Raw genomic sequence first — 22,379 nt, 5'->3', positions numbered from 1 at the left:
CTTTCTCAACTATATATTATCCTAATTTAGAGTTGACACGCTTGCCTCAAAATTCTGTTTCCTTTGTATCTCAAAACACTCTTAATTCACCCCAAAGCAAAAGATGGCTCACGTTAAGGTTGCCACCCTTTTCATGATACTTCTTCTCATAGTCTTCTCAACCCTAGCGTATGCTACCCCTCTAGAATTGACCTTTCCCGATGATGCTCCAACAAAAACACAATTGGTTGGCTCTTTTTTTTTTTTTTTTTAATGTTTATTGAATACTAAGTATTTATCATGTTGATTTATTTATAGTTTTGGGATTTTGATAGGATACCAATGCGGAGCATATCGTTTGTGAAGGAGTTTCAAAGGAAATGTGCTTGATGAGAAGAACCCGCATTGCTCATACCGACTATATCTATACCTAGGATGAGAATCCATGAGATTATATTGTTTTATTCATTGTAGTGACTACGTATTAATCAAGTCTATTGATTAGGTTAATTTAATCCAACTTAATTAAGTAAAAATCAAGTTAATTTGAACTTATGACATGTTTCATTATGTAAAACTTTCAACACAATAGAAAGAGAGAGAGACAACTGTAAATGTAAAAAAATGCGATAGGATGAAGAAAACAGAGCACTAAACTTTTTCCATATTTCCTTACGTGAATAGTAACTATTACAACATTTATACATGCAGATCATTCTTCTCCACCGTTTGATCACTAACAACTAACTAAATACAATTCGTTTGATATGCAACTTGTGTCTCCACTTGCAGGCCAACTTGTATTCTATTTTACAACTTGTATTCCCACTTGCATGCCGTTAGTAAATGATAAGGCCAACTTGTATTTGTTTTGCACCTTATAGTGCAACTTGTATTTCTGACTTGCATGCTGTTAGTAGATGATAAGAAGTGTGAACTGAAGCATTTGTTTTCTATGGTGTGGGTCTCTTGCTTAAGTGAAGCTTGATGTTTTGGTTAACATCGTCCCTCAAGCTGAACTTAAGTAAAAAAAGAAATCTATAGGGAGAAAAAAAACTGGACTAAAAAAAAAAAAAAAACTGGACTGATTTTTCTTTCTCAGGATTTGTTTATTTTTGCTGCTGAATCCTTAGAATTTGAGCCTTAATATGTGAAGGATTTCCCTCAAGCTCAAATGGGAAAGAGGCAGCACTAAGACGCAAGCCTTCACGAAGAGTTTTAAACCAAGAACCAGACAACGGCTTGGTCAAGATGTCAGCAACCTAAAACTGAGAAGCAACATATTGAACCATCAAGCGTTTAAACTGAACCATTTCGCTGACAAAGTGAACGTCGATTTCAATGTATTTGGTTTGTGTGTGGAACACGAGATTGGCGACAAGAGCACCTACACTGGTGTTATCACACCAGAGAACAAGAACACTGGGGATGGTAATATGAAGCTCACGAAAAAGGTTTTGAAGTCAGGCTACTTCAGTTGAGGCTTGAGCCAAGGCACGGTACTCAGCTTCAGTGGAAGAAAGAGCTACTACCTGCTATTTTTTGGAACTCCATTGGATTAAGTTGGACACAAGAAAGAGACAATAGCTACTGGCAGATTTCTGATCAGACAAATTACTTGCCCACTTGGCATCCATATATCCTTTACGATGCAAGGTAGAACTTTTTCGAAATGTAAGGCCATGACTCAAAGTGCCCTGAATATAACAAAGAACATGCTTACAGGCTTGTCAATGATTAGTTGTTTGAGCTTTTAGGAATTAGTTCAGCTTACTAATAGCAAAGGATATGTTTGGTCTAGTCATTATAAGATACTGGAGAGCACTAATAAGACTGCGATACAAGGAGGGCTGATAAAAAAGAGGTCCATCATCAAACTGCAACTTGGAACCAAGCACCATGGGAGTAGAACAGGGTTGTAATGTTGCATACCAAAATGCTGGAGAACTTCTTCAACATATTTTTTCTGATTTAGTTAAAGACCATAAGGTGTATGAACGACGGAAATGCCAAGGAAGTAGTGGACAGGACCAAGAATCTTAAGGCCAAAAGTTTCATCCAAATAGGTGACAACATGTTGAATAAAAGAGGCATTATTACCAGTTAACAGGATGTCATCTACATAAACAAGTATGTAGACAACTGTAGTATCTTGATGATAGTAGAACAGGCTGGAGTCTAATATAGAATTGGTAAACCTGTGACTAACCAAGGCTGACTTAAGCTTGTCAAACCAAGTCGGGGGTGCTTGCTTTAGCCCATATAGCACTTTGTGAAGTTTGCAGATGTAGGATAGTTTGGAAGAATCAAGAAACCTTCTGGTTGAGACATATACACAGACTCGATGAGGTCGCCATTGAGGAATGCGTTGTTAACGTCAACTTGTTGCACTTCCCATCCATTATAGACAGCAAGGGAGAGTATAACTCGAATAGTGGAAGCTTTAATAACAGGATGAAATGTCTCAAAGTAATCAATGCCAGGAACTTAATGAAAACGTTTCGCGACAAGCCACCCTTTATACCATTGAAGACTTCCATCAGCATTTAACTTGACTTTAAAGACCCATTTATTCCCAACTCAGGTCATCTTGTCTGTATATGGGACTAAGGTCCACGTATGATTGGCTTGGAGTGCATCAAACTCGGCTTTCATGGCTTGGAGCCAAAGAGGATGCTGAAGCGCAGTTGCAACATAGGAAGGTTCTGTATGATTTTCTAGAAGGATGGAACTAAGGAGGGCTTTTGCTTTATGTCTGGTTACCATGGGATGGACATTTTGAGTGGGATGATGAGATAAAGGAGTTGTAGTATGATAACCCCAAAGGTCAACCACTAGCTGAAAGGAGGGAGGATGCGAGGAGGTGCTGATGACAGGTGCTGTGGAGGTAATATAATTTGGAGCAGTAGATGTAGTGGAGGATGGTGATAATCGAGAGGAATCTGGCATAGGTTGTTTCAGAGAAGAAAAATCAACTGGAAGTCTCCAAGGCTGTAGACAGTTTGTGGTTGTGGTGGGAGCACTACAAGAAAAACTACATTCTGCAACCAATTTTTTAGCAACAAGAAAAACTACTCGAGCAGTTGTAAGGGTAAAATTATGAGCAAAAGGGAAGACTTCCTCATTAAATTTTACACTTTGAACAGTGTAGACCTTGCCATGAGTATTAAGACAAAAATATACCTTATGATGTGAGCTATACTCCAAGAGAACCCATTGCTCGGAATGGAAAGCAAACTTATGTTTTTGGTAGGGTCTGATGAAAGGAAAACATTGGCACCCAAAGATCTGAATAGCATGGTAGTCCAGGGACCGGTGGAGGAGCTTTTGAAAGGAGTTTGATTATGTAGAACCATTATAGGTAACCTATTAATTAGGTACACAGCCGTGTGGAATGCAAACCACCAATATTCAAGTGGCATGGAAGCTTGGGCCAATAATGTTACTGTCTCTGTCACATGTCGATGTTTGCATTCTATTTTTCCATTTTATTGGTGTGTGTGAGGGCATGGATGCCTAAAATGTATTCCTTGTTGAGCAAAAATATATAGCTAAAGGGCGAAACTCTCCACCCCAATCCGATTGAAAGGTCTTTATTTTCTTGTCAAACTCCTGAGCAACCAGTTGTACAAACTGTTCTATTATATTGTTAACTTCAAATTTGAGCTTCATTGGATAGATCCAGGAGTACCGAGTGTAGTCATCAACCAAAAGTAGGTAATATCTATAACCAGTAGCTGAGCTAACAGGGGCAAGTCCCCAAACATCTGCAAAAACAAGCTCAAAGGGCATATATGTTTGTGAATCGGAAGAAGGAAAATGACTTTGATGAAGTTTCCCATACTGACATGCTTCACAAAAACTAATTCTGTTTAAGCTATGATCTTTTATATTCAAATTTGTAACAAGAGTGTTAAGTACAAAGGAATGAGGATGACCAAGTCTTCTATGCCATAACGTCCCCACTTTATCAATAGTTGAAAGTAAAGATGCATTATTCGCTATAGTAATAACTGGACATGAAGGACCAAGACTAGACAAGTTATTCAAATTTGCAGTGACAGATGCAGCAGGCTTTGAACTGATGGAGGAATTAATGGAGGAGTTTGCCGTATTAAGAAACACTTGAGAAACCTGCAGTTGTGGAGATATTACTGTAGAGGACTCAGCCTGTTGATTGTGAATGCCAGTTGGAATGTCAAGCTGATAGAGTCCATTATGTACATAGCCTTTTAGTAGAGTCACCTGTGATGTCTGTCCTTAACAACACATTCTTCCGCAGAAAATTCAACAACCACATTGTTGTCACGTGTAATCTTTGAAATACTTAGAAGATTTTTTATTACTTGAGGTACACAGAGAATATTTTTAAGTTGTAAAGACTTATTTATGCAAGAAGGAATAAGAGTCAAACTTGTATGAGAAATGCCAAGACATTGACCATTGCCCACTTGAATAGACTCTAAACCATTGTATTGATTTTTGAAAGAAATATTCTATAAATTTGAAGTGTTATGGTGAGTCGCTCCTGAATCAATATACCATGGGATCTGCTACGGTGAGGGGAGTGGCTGTTGAAGATGTCGATTTTCCAGCTGAGTGGTTTGTCATCTATGTTTCTCCTGAAGGTTCATAAGGTGACTATGTTTGATCTGTATGAAAGATTGAATAGGTGTACTTAGACTGATTTGTTGGTGCTAAGTTTTGAAACTGACTGGATTGTGACTTATAGGTGAGGAGATAGAAGGAAATTGATTTGGACCATGGCCGAAGCATGGCTGTTGTGTGCTTACAAAATAGGCTTGAGCAGGAGTTGTCATTTGTGCAGATTGTTGTGTCATATTATAGTCAACATGAGATTTATGGTTTTGATTCCCTTGAAAGTTAGTGTCAAAACGAGAGTAACATTGAAGGCCCATGTGACCACCTTTCCCACATAATTGACAAAATAATCTTGGCTTATAAAAGTTCCTGCCTCTGCCTCTACCTCTACTGAAACTTGGAATATAATTCTGGAAATTTTGACCAATTTGATAAGAATTTCTGTGTTCATTTTGGTTTGGACGTAGAGATTGAGTGAGATGTTGTGTTGGTTGTTCTGAACTATTTTGCAGTGGCATGTTTTGAGTTGAAGAAAAAGACTGTTTAGTTGCTAGGAATGCAACAGCTTCATGAAATCCTATATAAGTAGCATGTTGTTTTTCCAACCTCATATCATGTTTATGTAGTAGAAATTGTGCTTCCTGTAGAGATATTTCACTACTCCTTGACATTAAGGTTGCTACCATGACATCATATTTAGAGCCAAGGCCATCAAGGATATCTAATAACAATTCTTCATCATTTATGGTTACTCATTAGCAGTAAGAAAACCAACAATCTTCTTCATCTTTAGTACATATTCTGTTAGTGTATATTAGTGTATGCCCTAGAAACCATTCGTGTTGTCGGTTTTAGAGCATTTTGTCTTGTATCTATATATCATAAATAATAGAAGAAAGAGTTCTTCAATTCATATATATAAATTGCTTCCTTTATTTAGTCATACATTTAAAATAAAGTATGTATATGAATAGTCCAGATGATTCATTTAATCGGTAAATGAATTATCAAAAAGGGTTCCCTACGGAACCAATATAATTTGGGCAACTATATTGCATCGTAGGCATATTGGATGCTTCTAAAAGATATCATGATTTGATATAAGTACGGATGATGATGATAGTCATGTCACTGGGGCATTAGTATGGATTAATGGTTGGTGAACTATTTTTCGAACATGATCGAATAACAACAAATCACTTGGACAAGCATGTAGTCAATGATTTATCGTTTAGTTATATCAGTGCACAATGTAGTCCATTGACCTAAGACATTGTAGTCGGATCCGATACGGATGTGTATGGTTCATACGGTGTATAAGTATGAGACTAATCATGTTTTGTATAATAAAGCCTATTTGGTCATGCGTTGTTCATATGCGGAAATGAACGATGGTCAAGAGGGGATCCATCGACTAGGAAATATAGGATCAGGAGTACCACTGACTCCATCTGAATTTGAATTCCAAGACGAACATTAATAAATGTTGGAAATTGAAATCTCTAGCCAGAGTCTATTATTAGTCATACGAAAGCAAGTTCGTGATGATGAGTTCTAGACATATTGATCGACGATTCGGTAGAAAATCGAGTTTAGGTTTTTGACATTCCATGAATCCGTACTCAACCAGGATATATCAATGGAAGGAATTTACTTGCATGGTACACATGATCTAAAATGGGTTCGATGAAGTATTTCTTCATCGTGGTTTAGGGATTGTGGCACCTTGCAAGATGTTTACTATAGTCGTTGGGCCTCCGGACAGGTTTCCAGATTCATCCAGAACCAGCTCACGGCTAATCCACGGTGGACCTACATGGTCACACCAATAGCCTTGAGAAGTTAGAGAAGGATGAGAGAGAGAAATAATTATCCGAAGAGGGCTAGCACCTTCCGAGGGTAATGACGGGATTTCTATGGTAAAAGTTACATAGAAAATTGTTTGACATTTTAAGGGTTAAAATGGTCAAGCAATAATTAATTATATTTAATTAGTATTATATCTTAAAGCGTTAAGATTAATGAGATGAACGAAAATAACCTTTTAATAGTTAACGGGCAAAAGGGTAAACTAATGGGTTGTTGATGTAAACTAGTTTAGTTTATGTGGACCCTTGAATAATATTGATTATTCAAAGGGTGACATAATAAATACTTGGGCTCCCTTTTAAAATAAGATTTTATTGGGGCTTGGAAGTGAAAAACAAAAAATTACAAAATTGCCCAAGTATATATAAATGCAAATGGTTGCATTTTAGTTCATTATTCACTTTGTTCACTCAAAAGCAAACTAAAAGCTCTCTCCCTAGCCACGGCCACTCTCTAACTCTCTCAAGGTGGTGTTAAAGTGTGGAGGTCTCATCATTTTGAGTCTTGTCTTCATCAACCCAAAGCAAAGGAGTAGGTATAATGCTTTTTCCAAGCTTTCTTTGAAAACCTTTTTTTTTTTTTTTTTAATCCAACCTTTCATGCTTTCAATCTTCATTTCCACCACTCTTCATGCATGTTGTTCTTTCAAATGGTATTAGAGCTAAAAGCTCCTTGCATGTCGAATTTATAAGCAAAAATGACATTTTCCAAGTGTTCTTGTGTTTATCATGTATGAAAGTGACATGCATGTTCTTGTTTTGGCCTAGTAATAAGATAATGAAATGTTTATTGTTTTTCCTTGGAATGAGATTCGGCCATGACATAAAATGTATAAAGATGTTTTTGATTTTTTAATTTGAAGCATGCAAGAATCATTATATGTTTAATTTATATATACTATTTATGGTGACGAAAGTGTTCATGCATGCCTTGATTAGTTCATAGAATTTTTCTTGCTAAATTCGGCCATGCATGTTTTTTGTTCATTTGATTCTTGTTTTATTCAAATGAGTTTGTAATGTGTTTTGGAAGTTGTTCCATAAAGGGTCTAAATGTATGCTTGGATGATGGTTATTGCATGAGATGTATTAAGAAATAATCATGCATGTTCATTTCCATGACTTTGATTAAATGGTTTATGCTTAGACATGCTAAATGTGTTATCCTTTAATTTGATTAAAGTATATTTTGCATGAAGTGTGTTGCATAGTGTTTAGTGGTGGATTTGATGTTAGTATAAAGTTATGGATTATTAATTCATATGATGAATTGTGATATTATGTATATATGATGGTGGTAATTTTAATGTATGATGTTTAATTTGATTAAATTATCTTATAATGCATAATTGCATGGCATAAATTATTATATTTTTGAAATGTAATAATTTGGTTTTTTGAATGATTTCAAAAATTGATGACGCAGGATGATATGATTGTCTTTGAGAAGATAAATGTGTCAAAAATATATATATATTACTTTAGTTAAAAGTAACTTGTGTCATTGAATGATTACTCTTGGAGTAATAAAACCCATTTATCTATGCCATGTATGACTTTTGTGAAAAGTATTGAAATGATGTTAATAATTAAATAATGAATTCATTATTATATCTTTGGGTGGAATATGACAAAAGTGTTTGTGTAATGATTCTTATGAAATGTGTAATTGTTGCATGACCCAAAGTTATAATTAAATTACCACATGAATATATATATATTTATAATAATTGTTTATATTCATGCCTTTAAATAATTGTTTATTATATTTGGTATGAATGTTTAATATTTATTTATGTGATAGATGAATATTAGATTAGAGGGTTGATCATGGGCGCCATTTAGTTTTCAAAAATATTCAAAAGTGTTTGTAATATTTTTTTGTTAAATGGCTTGTAATAAATAAATTTTATTTATTTATTTTAATTAGGTTTGCATGCCTAAGATCCAATTTGTAATTGAATCGGCTATAAGGGAACCGGAAGAGCATCCGGATGACGATCCAATCGAAGATATAGTATTAGGCTAAATAGTTTACCTTTAGGATGTATTTTCGAAAAGCCCCATGATCAACCCACATGCTTTAATTTATGCATATATGTGATATGTATGAATAGTTAATTAAAAATGGCATGTTAAAAAATTAATTAACTAAGGTTAAACCTAAATCTCCCCAAATTAAAATTATTAAATCCAGGTCTCTCATTGTGGGATAACTAAATTCTTTGATATAAATTTTAGTATCCCAAGATTTCTATTATGTGAGGGATATAATCTTTACATCATAGAATTAAGTTGATCTTGTTCTTGGATGGATATTTTCACCTTGACCAAGATTTCTATTATTTGAGGACATGATGAAAATGTCATCCTAAGAAAGCACAATGGTTCGGATTTAACTAGCCTAGGGTACCAAGAATTCTATTATGTGAGGTATCCGAAGCTAGGACAAGGAATATGAATCAAACCTTATATAGTGATATAAAAGGAAAAGAGTTTCCTACTTATTAGACTTAATTAACCAAGAATTCTATTATGTGAGGTTAATTGAATTTAATAAGAAATTGATTCCCCACTAAGAAATTTAATCCAACGAAAATTTTCGGATCCTATTTAAGGAAGTGTAGGACTCGAATAAAATAGTGGGAGCTAATTTGATTATGCATTAAAAGGTTTAAAAGATTACAAGACACTAATAAAATTATTTTTCTTTGCAGTTTCAGCTTTATGATATATAATGAAAAAGGGCCAACAATGTTCTCCTAAGGATAATGGATAATAACATGTTAATCGGACCCAACCTTAAGGATTGGCTAAGAAATCTTAGAATTGTTCTAGATTTTGAAAGGATTGCTTATGTCCTGGAAGCACCTCTTCCACTTGATATTGAACCGGATGCTCCACAAGTTGAGCTTGATGCTTTTGAAAAGTGGAGAGAGGATAGTAGGAGGGCTAGAAATTACATGCTAGCCTCAATGAATAGAGAACTTCAAACTACGCATGAAAAGGTTTCAAATGCTTATGATATCCTCACAGCTCTACAAGAGTTGTATAGCGAAAATCCAAGAGTGGTTGAGTGATGCGTTGTAACTACAATATGCAATGAATAGCAAGTGCACTAGTTGCATAAAGCAATAAAGTGATGAGTGAGTATCATTCCCACGAGGATAGTGTTACTCAGTACCGATTTCTCTAGTTTAAGTACTAATTGAAGCAACAATAAATTGGATTGATGGAAAATTAACAAAATAAAAATGAATGATAATGAAATTAAAGCAAAACCCAACAATGCTAATAAATGCTAGGGTGTTGATTTCACCTAGATACGCTAACCCAATTCATAGAATCTATTACCCAAGTTCTAATTCCTTGATTGAAAATCAAATTCCCTAAGTTGTAAAACCTACCTCTTAGGCGTATATTTCCTACTTATCCTTATTAAGCTTTCTGCACCCACCAAAATGAAGATTAATAGTTCAAAGTCTTTTAAGCTTTATGGAATCTACTAAATTTCATAGATCACTAAACCTATCTCTAGCATTTGCTTAATCTACGTTATTTATCCCAGAGGCACAATCACAAATCACTTCTCAGTTTCATTGTGAACAACACACATTTGAATGGTGATCAAGCATCCAAAAGTCATTAAGCAAAGAGATAAACACTCGATCATGAAATTAAAACTCAAAGTAAATCATTCATATAAATTTGAATCATTGTATCAAGGTTACATAAAACCCTAGCTAAACTCAGTTCATACTCAAAAACGAAATAAAATAACAAAACAAACCGAATCAAGATTCATCATTGAAAAACAAGCAAAAGATGGAGAAATCTTCTCTAATTTGAAGCCCAAATCTTCAATAATCTCTCCTTCTGAGTTGCCTCCCAAATGACGAACCAAGACCCTTTTTCTTTCCTTTTCATCCTAATTTATAGCTCTCTCACTTAAGGACCAAGCCCTAGCAACCAAAATGCGTTTTTTTTTATTTTACAACTGATGCAGGTTTCGCCGCGGCGAAGCTTTTTCCTTGCCGCGGCGAGAACGTTCGGGCCAATTTGAGAATGCTAGAGTCTGAATCTGGAAAGGTGTTAAACATATGAATTTTAGCCCTTTCAATTATGTTTCTACTAGTTGAAGAATCAGCACAATCAGAGGTCTACAGATAAGTTATGTCAGAAAAACTGAAGCACGTCCAAGGACGTTTTTTCTTCAGGTCCCAGCGTACTTTTCACGACTTCAGCCAAATTTTCACCCTTGTCCAGTCCGAATTAGGGAAAACCCAAAACATGAAATTGTAGCTCTTCTTCTTAGCTTTCCAAAACTTCTAAATTCAGGTCATTATGAGTTTTAAAACTCAGTTACACAATTTACGCTCAAAACCGTCATTTATGCTCAAAATCAACGTTTAGGCCTGCAAAGATAAACTAATAGATTAGGTAGCAATTGTGGCCCAAATTGTATAAAAGTATCCTAAATCCTATCAAAATCAATGCAAAATCATAGTGTAAAATATGATTATTGAATACCCCAACTTAAGATTTGCTCGTCCTCGAGCAAAAGGAATAAAAACTCAAAGAAAGAAAAGCACAACAACCAAAACACAAAACATAAAACTGAAAATGAACAAACAAAAATTAGACTCAAACTCACATAAGAATTGTCTAGAATTTATACAAGTCTCTAAAGTTGTTGAAAAATTATTACTAGAAAATGTTCAGCACCTCCAAGAAGTTATAAGTTGCATCGACTATCTTTCTCTATTGGTCTCTTGAGTAGATGATCCCCACTTCAGTCCACATTTCAACTTCCCGGATTATTTTATGCAGGAATGCAAAGTTTATCAATGGGGCAGACTCCATAAGCCTAAGTATGGAACTACTCTCCACAATGTAGACTAGACATCGCTAAGGATCAAAAGGTCTTTGCAAGCTTATAACATTAGGCTCGGGTAGTGGGCTCCAAGGAAAGGATATGATAAACAAAGTAGAGAACTCGGTTTTCTCCTACAAACACTAAGAGCTACATCAATCTTCGTTTCCTTTCCCAACCATCAATCAAATTGTCAACCTTTTTACAACCCTCAAACTTATGCATTTCTTATTTTTGATTTTGAATTGAACTAAAGAATTTCTTCTTTTTTTTTTTTTTTTTTTTTTTTAACAATATTTACAACACATATTGAGGTCTATTGCCCCTTCTTCCTGCCCTTTTTGCAACCCCAAACTTAAGATTTGCTCTATCACTTATTCACACACCTCTCAAAGCTCTTTTGTGTCATACATTAGGTCCATAATTCTCCTAAAGGGTATGATAAGTGTTTAGGGTATAGATATGGACATTTTTTTGTTTGCAAGGAAAATAAGGCAATGATAATCTCATAAGGCTCAAATGGGTGACTAGGGAAAGATTCATTCATGGGTCGGCTGGAAAGGCTCAACGTTCCGAAAAATGCCTAAATCATTTCCTCAACAATGTCTAATCCTAGAATTTCGCCTCAAACACTTCTTAACTAGGTTCTAGAGTCCACCAACATTATCAAGACTTCACCTAACCACATAAAATGTTTCTAAGCAGTGCCAAAAGACGAAAATAGTGGTGAACCACTCAACGAACCTCAAGCTAAATCAAGTCAACCAACCTAAACTTGAAGCAATGCTTACATTTTCCAAAAATATTCCCACAATTCTAGTCTCATCATAAACTTATGCAATTCATCTAGGCAACAACAACACAACACACACAAAACACACTAACAAATAACAATCAAAGAACTTAAAACAAAAGAACACAATTTCGAGCTAAACACACAAACAAATTAAACACAAAATTTTTCAAAATTTTCCTACCCCCAAACTTAAAATGACATGTCCTCAATGTCACACCATAAAGAACAAGGAATAGAGAAAAGAGAAGGGTTAAGAAATACCCCCTAATTAATCCGCGAAATGTGTCATTTTGTCAATGCCCACACCCATTCATTATCTTCATCGTCATAAGAATCTGTCAAAACAAGAAACACTCAGGTGCACCAATTTTTAAAACACATTACAGATTAGTAAGGGAAATATCAAACCTCTCAAACTAAAATCAAAGTTCTAAAATTGAAAATAACTTCACAAAACAAATAAACTAAAAACACTTGGGTTGCCTTCCAAGAAGCGCTTTATTTAAAGTTGAAAGCTTAACTTTCCCATGGTCCTTCGTCAATCTGGATCCTTATGGGGTGTTTCACTTCCCATTGCCACCTCTTGGTCTTTCCTTTGGAATTTTGGCAGTCTCTAGCATCTTTTCGGAACTTCAAATTCGTATATGCGTACTTGAGATGAGATGGTGATTGGTTGAGTCCAATGTTTGGAGTCTCTTCCAACACCAATTTTGACTTGTGCGCATTTACACCAAATTCCTCAAATTGTTCCTTGTGAGGTGAGTTGCTTGGTTGAAATTCCCCTAAGCATCTTGCACACCATTTTGCTTTGAGATTTTCCTCTTCATTAGTCTTGTCTTCATGTTCTTCCAACTTTCCTTCATTGTGAGGTTGCTCCAACACTATACCTCTCCTCAATGTTATGACATTTAATTGTTCTTTAGGATTTGTGACCATTGTGCTTGGCAAAAAACCTTGAGATCTCTCTGTCAGTTGTTCAACCAATTGCCCCACATGAACCTCCAAATTTCGAATGGACACTCCTTGATTTCTGAAGTTTGAGCGTGTCTCATTCATAAATCTTGTGGTTTCTTGCATGAATTTCTCAAACATATCCTCCAATTTCGACATTCTTTGCTCACATGGTTGATGATTCACCACTGGTTAATGGTTTGGCACTGTCCTTTGATTTGATTGACTGCTTTGGTTGCTCCAGAACAAATTTGGGTGATTCCCCCAATCAAGATTGTAAGTGTTGGAGAAGGAGTCATTTTGCAGCCTTTGTGAATTGACCATATTATTCACTTGCTCGGTTGTTGAGAAGAATAATTGGTTTCCATCTTGGCATTCCACACTCCCATGGTTTCTTGCACAAAATTCACAATTTATAAAAGGTGAGTGAATAGAATTTACATTCATACCTCCCAATTGGCTTTGAAGTGATGCAATTTGTGTAGATAATGTGGCGAACACATCAACTTCATGTAGACCCATTGTTTTCTTTGGCATTACTCTCTCATTAGGTCTTTGGTAGTTATTGTTGGCCATCACCTCAAGCAATTCATAAGCATCTTCTGGGGTCTTGTTATTTAAGGCTCCGCCTGCTGCCATATCTACCATAGTTTGAATATTTGGTAGCAACCCATTGTAAAATGTTTGGACTTGTATCCAAAATAGTAGACCATGATGTGGACATTTCCTAAACAACTCCGTGTACCTCTCCCAAGCTTCATATAGTGATTCATCATTTGCTTGCATGAAAGAGATAATGTCATTTCTCATTTTTGCCGTCTTTTCTGGTGGGAAGTATTTTGCAAGAAACTTATGAGCTAATCTGTCCCATGTGGTGATTGTCCCAACAGGATGTGACATGAGCCAACCTTTTGCCTTATCTCTCAGTGAAAATGAGAACAATCTCAGCCTAATTGCATCATCAGTCATTCCATTAACCTTGAATGTGTCACATATCTCTAGAAAACTAGTGATATGCAAAATTGGATCCTTATATGAATTTCCACCAAATTGGACTGACTATTGGATAATCTGAATTATTGTCGGCTTAATCTCAAAGTTCACTGCAACAGGTGGACTTGTAATACCATAATTGCATTCTTGCACCGTTGGTATGGTGTAATCTATCAACGTTCTATGTACTTCTGCCATGATCTCCACATGCACTGCAAGAAACAATTAATCAACCTTAACTACAAAATCAAAATAAAAACTACAAACAAAAGAACTCAAGCTTAAGACTATACAATATTTACGATTAACTACAAAAATGAAAAAAAAAAACTTCAATTTAGCACTACACTAGATACTATCAATATTAATAATCCACTATCCCCGGCAACGGCGCCAAAAACTTGATGCGCTATAACTACAACATGCAATGAATAGCAAGTGCACTAGTCGCATAAAGTAATAAAGTGTTGAGTGAGTATCGTTCCCACGAGGATAGTGTTACTAAGTACCGATTTCTCTAGTTTAAGTCCTAATTGAAGCAACAATAAATTAGATTGATGGAAAATTAACAAAATAAAAATGAATGATAATGAAATTAAAGCAAAACCCAACAATGCTAATAAATGCTAGGGTGTTGATTTCACCTAGATACGCTAACCCAATTCATAGAATCTATTACCCAAGTTCTAATTCCTTGATTGAAAATCAAATTCCCTAAGTTGTAAAACATACCTTCTCAGGCTACATTTCCCTACTTATCCCTGTTAAGCTTCTGCACCCAACAAAATAAAGATTAATAATTCAAAGTCTCTTAAGCTTTATGGAATTCTATCTAAATTTCATAGATCGCTAAACCTATCTCTAGCGTTTGCTTAATCTACGGTATTTATCCCAAGAGGCACAATCACAAATCACTTCTCAGTCTCATTGTGAACAACACACATTTGAATGGTGATCAAGCATCCAAAAGTCATTAAGCAAAGAGATAAACACTCAATCATGAAATTAAAACTCAAAGTAAATCAATTCATATAAATTTGAATCATTGTATCAAGGTTACATCAAACCCTAGCTAAACAACTCAGTTCATACTCAAAAACAAAATAAAATAACAAAAACAAACCGAATCAAGATTCATCATTGAAAAACAAGCAAAAGATGGAGAAATCTTCTCTAATTTGAAGCCCAAATCTTCAATAATCTTCTCCTTCCATGAGTTGCCTCCCAAATGACGAACCAAGACCCTTTTTCTTTCCTTTTCGTCCTAATTTATACCTCTCTCACTTAAGGCCCAAGCCCTAGGGAGCCAAAACACGTTGTTTTATTTTTACAGTTGATGCAGGTTTCGCCGCGGCAAAGCTTTTTCCTTGCCGCGGCGAGGACTTTCGGACCAAAATTTGAGAATTCTAGAGTCTGAATCTGGAAAGGTGTTAAACATATGACTTTTAGCCCTTTCAATTATCTTTCTCATCGTTCAAGAATCCGCACAATCAGAGGTATACACCTCAAGTTATGGAAGAAATACTGAAGCACGTCCAAGGACGTTTTTTCTTCAGTTCCTAGCGTACTTTTCACGACTTCAGGCCAAATTTTCACCCTTGTCCAGTCCGAGTTATGGAAAACGTAAAACATGAAAGTTGTAGCTCTTCTTCTAGCTTTCCAAAGCTTCTAAATTCAGGTCATTCCGAGTTTTCAAGCTCAAGTTAGACAATTTATGCTCAAAACTGTCATTTATGCTCAAAATTATCGTTTAGGCCTGCAAAGACAAACTAAGAGAATTAGGTAGCAATTATGGCCCAAATTGTATGAAAAGTATCCTAAATCCTATCAAAAATCAATGCAAAATCATAGTGTAAAATATGATTATCATTGAGTATGAGTTATGTGCATCCCTCTTTAGCATGAAGTTGAGGGAAGGGGTATCTCCAGATGATCATACTCTTAAGATGATCAATGGATTAGGTCGACTGGATGAATATGGGGTGGTCATGCTAGACTGCCTCAAAGTGAATTTGATTCTATAATCCCTCCCTCCAAGTTATAAACCGTTTATAACTAACTACAATCTCAATAGGATTGAGTGAAACCTTTCTGATTGCTAAATGAGCTTAAAGAATTTCACAGGCAGAATGTGAAAGGGAAAGGACATGAGGATGTCTTTGCCGCCTCCACCAGCAGGGCCAATAAAAGGCCCAAAAAGCAACCAAAGAAACGTCCAAAAGTTGGACCTAAGAATAAGAGCTTCAAGAAGCCAGCAACAAAGGTAGAGAAGGCCAATGCAAAGGGAAAATGTTTCCACTGTGGAGAAGATGGACACTGGAAAAGGAACTGTCCTCAATACCTGAACAGTCTAAGGAAAGGCGAAGGAAAACTAGGTACAAACCAGTGTCTTATGATTGAATATGAATTAAGTGTTATTTCAGATAGTCATTCCTAGATATTAGATTCAGCAGCAACATCTCATGTCTGTATGTCTTTGCAGGTACTTCAGAATAGTTCTGAGGTGACAAAGGGTGAGATCATTTTGAGGATGGCAAATGGGGCATGAGTTGCAATCGAGGCCATGGGGACTTGCCCACTATAACTACCTTCAGGGCATGTTTTGAATTTATTTAAAGTATTGTACTTTGGAAAAGCCACTAGAAACATCATTTCTATTTCTGCTTTGTGTAAAGCAGGTTACTATGTAATGTTTAATGGAAACGAATGTTTAATACATTTTGGAAATGTTTTAGTTGGTAAAGCTGTGAATACAAATGGTTTGTATGTCTTAGAACTAAATGACTATGCTTCAATCAATACCATTTCTAATAAAAGAACTCGATCTGAATCAAATCCTAAAATTCTATGGCATCATAGATTGGGTCATATAGGAGAGAGAAGATTAGTACAGCTTGGAGAAAGTGGGATCCTAAACTCATTGGGTTCTGAACCCTATCCCAAAAAAAAAAAAAACTTTGTAATCAATGCTCTACAAGGAAAAAATGACCAAATCTCCTTTAAGAGTAAAGGAGAGCGAGCTAAAGAACTTTGAAAATCATACATATAGATGTATGTGGACAATTCAGTACTTTAGCTAGGGGAGGATTGAATACTTCATTACCTTTACAGAAGATAATGTCACGATATGAGTATTTGTAATTAATGAAATACAAATCTGAAGCCTTTGAAAAATTCATAGAATTCAAGAATGAAGTAGAAAATCAAACTGGAAAGAGTATTTAAATACTACGATCTAATCATGGGGGTGAATACTTGAGTACAGAGTTTCAAGAGTTTTAAAAGAAAATGGGATCATCTCACAATTGACTCCTCCCTATACACCCTAGCTTAATGGAGTGTCTGAAAGGAGAAAATCGTACCTTATGGATATGGTACGATCGTGGTGAGTTTACGAACTTGCCGATGTTTCTATGGGGTATGCTCTCCAGACCGCTATGCACATCCTTATAGGGTTCATCTAAAACTGTCCAGAAATAAACGTATGAGTATGGTATGGAAAACATCCAAGTCTAAATTATATGAAGATTTGGGGCTGTCCCGCTTATGTTAAATGGTAAATCTGATAAACTGGATGTTAATCCGAGAAGGGTCGGTTCATTGGAATCTAAAGATAGTTAGGATATTACTTTTTACTCCTAAGTGATCAAAGAGTTTGGATCAGTAGAAAGCACGCTTCCTCGAGAATGAGGTTCTTGGAGGAAGGCGGTTGTTGGAGAAATATTGAACTCAAGGAAGAGTTTGAAGAGCCAAGAACTGGATTACAGAAGATCGAGTCCACTCAGCGAACCTTAGTATAAGATACTTGGTTCCAGTGCGAAAGTCTTCTAGAATATCAAACCTCTAGAGAGATATGGGTTCCTACATGAGCAAGATTTTGAATTACTTAGTGGGAGTAGATGATCAGGTGATGATCTTAAAAGCTACGAAGAAGCAATACTGGATAGAGATTCAGGAAAAGGCTAGAAGCGATGGATTCTAAGATAGAACAAGTATGCCAATCAAGTATGTCACTTGTGGATACATGAGGGAATAGTTCCTATAGGTTACAAATGGGTCTATAAGAGAAAAGTTGGCAAGGATGGGGAGGTAGAGACTTCAAAGCTCGACTGGTAGCGAAAGGTTATACTCAGAAACAAGGATTGGATATGAGGAAAACCTTCTGCCTGTAGCTATGATTAAAATCCTCTTATAATGCTAGCCAATGCAGCATACCATGATTATAAAATTTGGCAGATGGATGTCAAAACAGCTTTCCTCAAGGGTTTATTGAGGAAAATTATATATGGAACAATCGATAGGTTTTGTATCCTCTGTTGAAAGACAAAATACAAATTGCATGATTCATTTATGGATTGAAGCAAGCTTCAAGAAGCTAGAACATTGATTTGACGACATAATCAATCATTTGGTTTTGTCAAAATCCGGATGAGCACTGTGTATACAAATGGGTTAAGATATGCCATCACGGTTCTCATATTATATGTAGAGACATACTTTGATGGGAAATGATATAGGCATGATGACAGAGGTTAAGGTTTGGTTGCAAAACCTATCGATGAAAGAATAGGAGAAGCGACAATGTCTTGGCATTCGTTTATAGGATAGAACGAAAAGGGTAATTGGATTATCCCATTAATTTACATAGAGAAAATGCTAAAAAGATTTAGCAAGGAGAACTTCAGAGAGGGTCTCGTGCCCTTCACTCATGGTCTTCATTTTCCAAGGAAATGGGTCCAAAGACCGATGAAGAGAGTAGCGGATGCGTAATGTGCCTTAGTGTCTGCCGTAGGCAGCTTAATATATGCAATGCTATGTCAAAGACCTGATATAGCTTATGCCGTAAGTGTTACGAGTAGATATCAGTCAATCCAAGGGAGAAACATTGGTCGGTTTGTAAAATCGATCCTTAAGTACTTGAGAAGAACTAAGGACTTAGTTCTAAGTTATGGAGTTCAGAGTTAAACATTAAGGATACTCAGATTCTGATTTCCAATTGATTATGAGATAGAAAGGTACGTTAGGGTATATTTTATTTATGTAATGGAGGTTTTTGGTAGTGATAATCCGTGAATATACACTTTTCATTTACCTTTTTTCGGATTTCAGGTATCTAGTGCATTTTGACCTGAATTGTTAATAATTCTTTACTTTTCGTATTTCAGGTTAAAATGGACATTTTGAGCAAATAAGAACAAAATGGATATTTGACTCAGAAATTAGCGGATCTCAAAGATAGGAGAGTCGAGCGGATAAAGCACGTGAAGCTTGTTTCCAAGGGAGAGCACTGAGAATCGAAGAATCAAACAAGAAGCAAGCAGAGGGCAGGTGCTGTAATTTAAAACTCTCAAGAAGCTTCGCCCCGGCGAAGGAATTGTCTTGCCGGCGAAGTAAGCACGGCACGGTCTACATGTGTTGCTTCATTCTTGCCGCGGTGAAGTCACTTATTTTAGTTTTGTTAAACGCACAGTTTCGTGGGGCGTTTGGTGGGTTATTTGGACGAAGTATAAAAAAAAACTTAGCTTTTTGCAGGATCTTCGTTTTGTTTTAGGTTTAGCCACTTTTTCACTTTTCTAAGAACTTTGAGCATTTGGTTTGTAAAAGGAAGAAGATTCGATTTCTAACTAGAGGATTCATCTTTGGGGAGATTTCTATTCTTTATCTATTTTATTATGTTGAACATGTTTATTTCGATTTTCGTTTTTGTATTATTGATTTAGTTATGAACTAATCTATTTGGGTTAGGGTTTTGATGTAGTTTGGATTTAAATGGGTAAGGGTTTGATTGTGTTATTTTCATATGATATGCTTGGGTTGTGTGTTACTCTGATTTTTAATGTGTATGTGATGAACATGGTGAGATTGAGAATGAATCATGTTAGGCTTCTTGGGTAATCACCATTATAGTATTGGATGCTAGAGATAGATTCAAGAATTAATGAAATCATTATAGGATTCTTTTGCTTAATGAGTTTGGAATTATTAATCTTCAATTTGTTGGGTGCGGAAGGTTAATAAGGAAGAATAGGAAGGCATAGCCCGAGAGGGTATGTCTAAATATAGTGAGTTCGATTTACAACCATTGCGTAGAATGTGAGTGTAGTGTAATTTTATTTAACCCATAAAAATCCAAATGAAGTCAAAACCCTACCCGTTTTACTTGAATTGATATTCGTGTTTTTCATTGTTTCTTAATAAGTTTTAATCTTAGATTAAATTTCTTTTGTTGTTTTTAATTAGAAATTGCTCCCAAATCCAAAGAATTCGTTGCTTCAACTAGATAACATTAGGAAACTCAGTGCTTTGCTTACAATCCTCGTGGGAACGATACTCTACTCATCAGTATATTACTTGTCGATTAGTATACTTGCTACATATTGCATGTTGAGGAAACACGCATCAAGTTTTGGCGCCGTGCGGATCTGTTTAAGTTAACATTGAGTTTTTCTTTAGTTAGCTAGATTGAAGTTTTTATTTTTTTGTTTTTAATTTTTTAGATGTGATCTCACTTTTCTTCACTCTTGTTCGTTTAGTTTATGCGAAGAAAGACGTCAACCAGGTGGTTCTGTTGACCTTGAGCTTGAGAACCGTGAGAAAAAGAACAGAGAGAGAAGAGAAAGAGAAATCTTGTGTAGAACTGAAGAAGTAGTTGTTGAAATGGGGAACAAGAAAATAGAACACTGAGGGAATTTCAGTTCCACAGGAATTGTAGTGGTCGAGTATCACTAGACCACAGTGCAGCAAACAATTTGAGATCAAGCTCAATCACCAGATGATCCAGCAGTCGGTTAGATTCAACGGTGATGAAGGAAGATCGAATCAGCACATTCAAATTCCTGGAATTTGTGACAACTTCAAGTCAATGGAGTGTCGGATGATTATTAGGCTTCGGTTATTCCCATTCTCATTGGGAAATAAAGCCAAGGGGTGGTTAATGGATTACCACCGGGAACAATACAACTGGAATGATCTAGCACAGAAATTCCTGACCAAGTTCTTTCCTCCAGCTAAATCAGCAAAATGGAGAAAGATATACACATCATTCTACAAGAAGAGTCGAGTCATGTATGAGGCTTGGGAAAGATACAAGGAGTTAATGAGGAGGTCCACACCATGGTTGCCAGTTTGGTTTAAGTCCAAACATTTTACAATGGTTTGATGGGTAATGTGCAAACCATGGTGGATGTAGTCAGGAGGGGCCTGCAGAATAAGACACCAAGGGCGTAGAGTTGCTTGAGGTTTGCAAAGCAACAACTATCAAAGACCAAATGAGAGAGTTAAACAAGGAAACTTCGGTCTTCATGAAGTTGATGCCTTCACAGCCATCTCAGCCCAACTCACTGCACTTCAAAAAAGTTGGGAACTATGCAGGTAAACTCTATTCAAGCACCTCAACTAACATGTGATTTTTGTGCAGGAAACCATGTGAGTAGCGAATGTCTAAGTTGGAAACACATTTGCTTGTCATCTCATCAACGGAGCAAGTGAATTACTTGGCAGGAAATCAGAGACAACCGAACAACATACTCAACACATACAAAGGGGGAGAATCATCCAAATCGTGGTTGGGGAAATCAGAACCAGCACAAAAACCAATGGAACCAGGGCCAGTTCCAAATAACCAACCAGGGGTGACCAATCAACGGAGATCAAAGAGTGACAAGTTGGAGGAATATGTTTGGTAAATTCATGCAAGAGACCACAGGGTTCATGAAGAGAGAGGACAAATTTAGAAACCAAGGGCGTCCATTCGCGATCTGAGGTACAATGGGCATGGCCGAGAAGCTTAATGAAGACCGCAGGGTCTCTACCAAGCAAACAGTAACAACCCACGTGAGCAAGTAAATGCAATTTCTTGAGAAGTGGGAGAGTTTTAGAAGAGGTGAGAGACCAAGGAAAGAGGAAACTTCATCAAAGAAAAATGAAGATTCTGAGAAGAAATTGAAGCGAAGAGAAACCACCCAGTAAGTAAAGATGAGCAGAAAACAGGAAGAAGGGAAAAAGAAAAGGGAAGAGAAATTGCCATTCCCCAAAATCCCACCAGATGGCGCATCACACACCACCGTTACCCTTTCCTCAAAGACTCAGAAAGAAATCAGGATAAGCAGTTTATTAATTCTTGATGTTTTTAAAAAACTGCATATTAACATTCCTTTGTGGATGCATTGCAACAGATGCCGAGCTAAGCGAATTTCTTAAAGAAATTTTATCGAACAAAAGGAAGTTAGAAGATGAGAAACGGTGATGCTTAAGGAGAGTGCAGCGCCATTCTCCAAAGAAGCTCCCCGAAACAGGATCCAGGGAGTTTTACTATCCC

The 22,379-nt window shown here is 36.3% G+C and overlaps 1 non-coding gene across 1 annotated transcript; it reads left to right on the top strand.

Moving 5' to 3' along the window:
• The first annotated feature begins 13,775 nt into the window (after positions 1-13,775).
• On the top strand, positions 13,776-13,882 carry LOC116115078. Its single transcript, XR_004125615.1, has one exon. It is a non-coding gene; the product is annotated as a small nucleolar RNA R71 (small nucleolar RNA).
• The last annotated feature ends 8,497 nt before the right edge of the window (positions 13,883-22,379 follow it).

This window comes from Pistacia vera, unplaced genomic scaffold (assembly GCF_008641045.1).
Source record: "Pistacia vera cultivar Batoury unplaced genomic scaffold, PisVer_v2 Contig73, whole genome shotgun sequence".
Taxonomy (NCBI): domain Eukaryota; kingdom Viridiplantae; phylum Streptophyta; class Magnoliopsida; order Sapindales; family Anacardiaceae; genus Pistacia; species Pistacia vera.
This window is presented reverse-complemented; position numbering and strand designations above follow the sequence as displayed.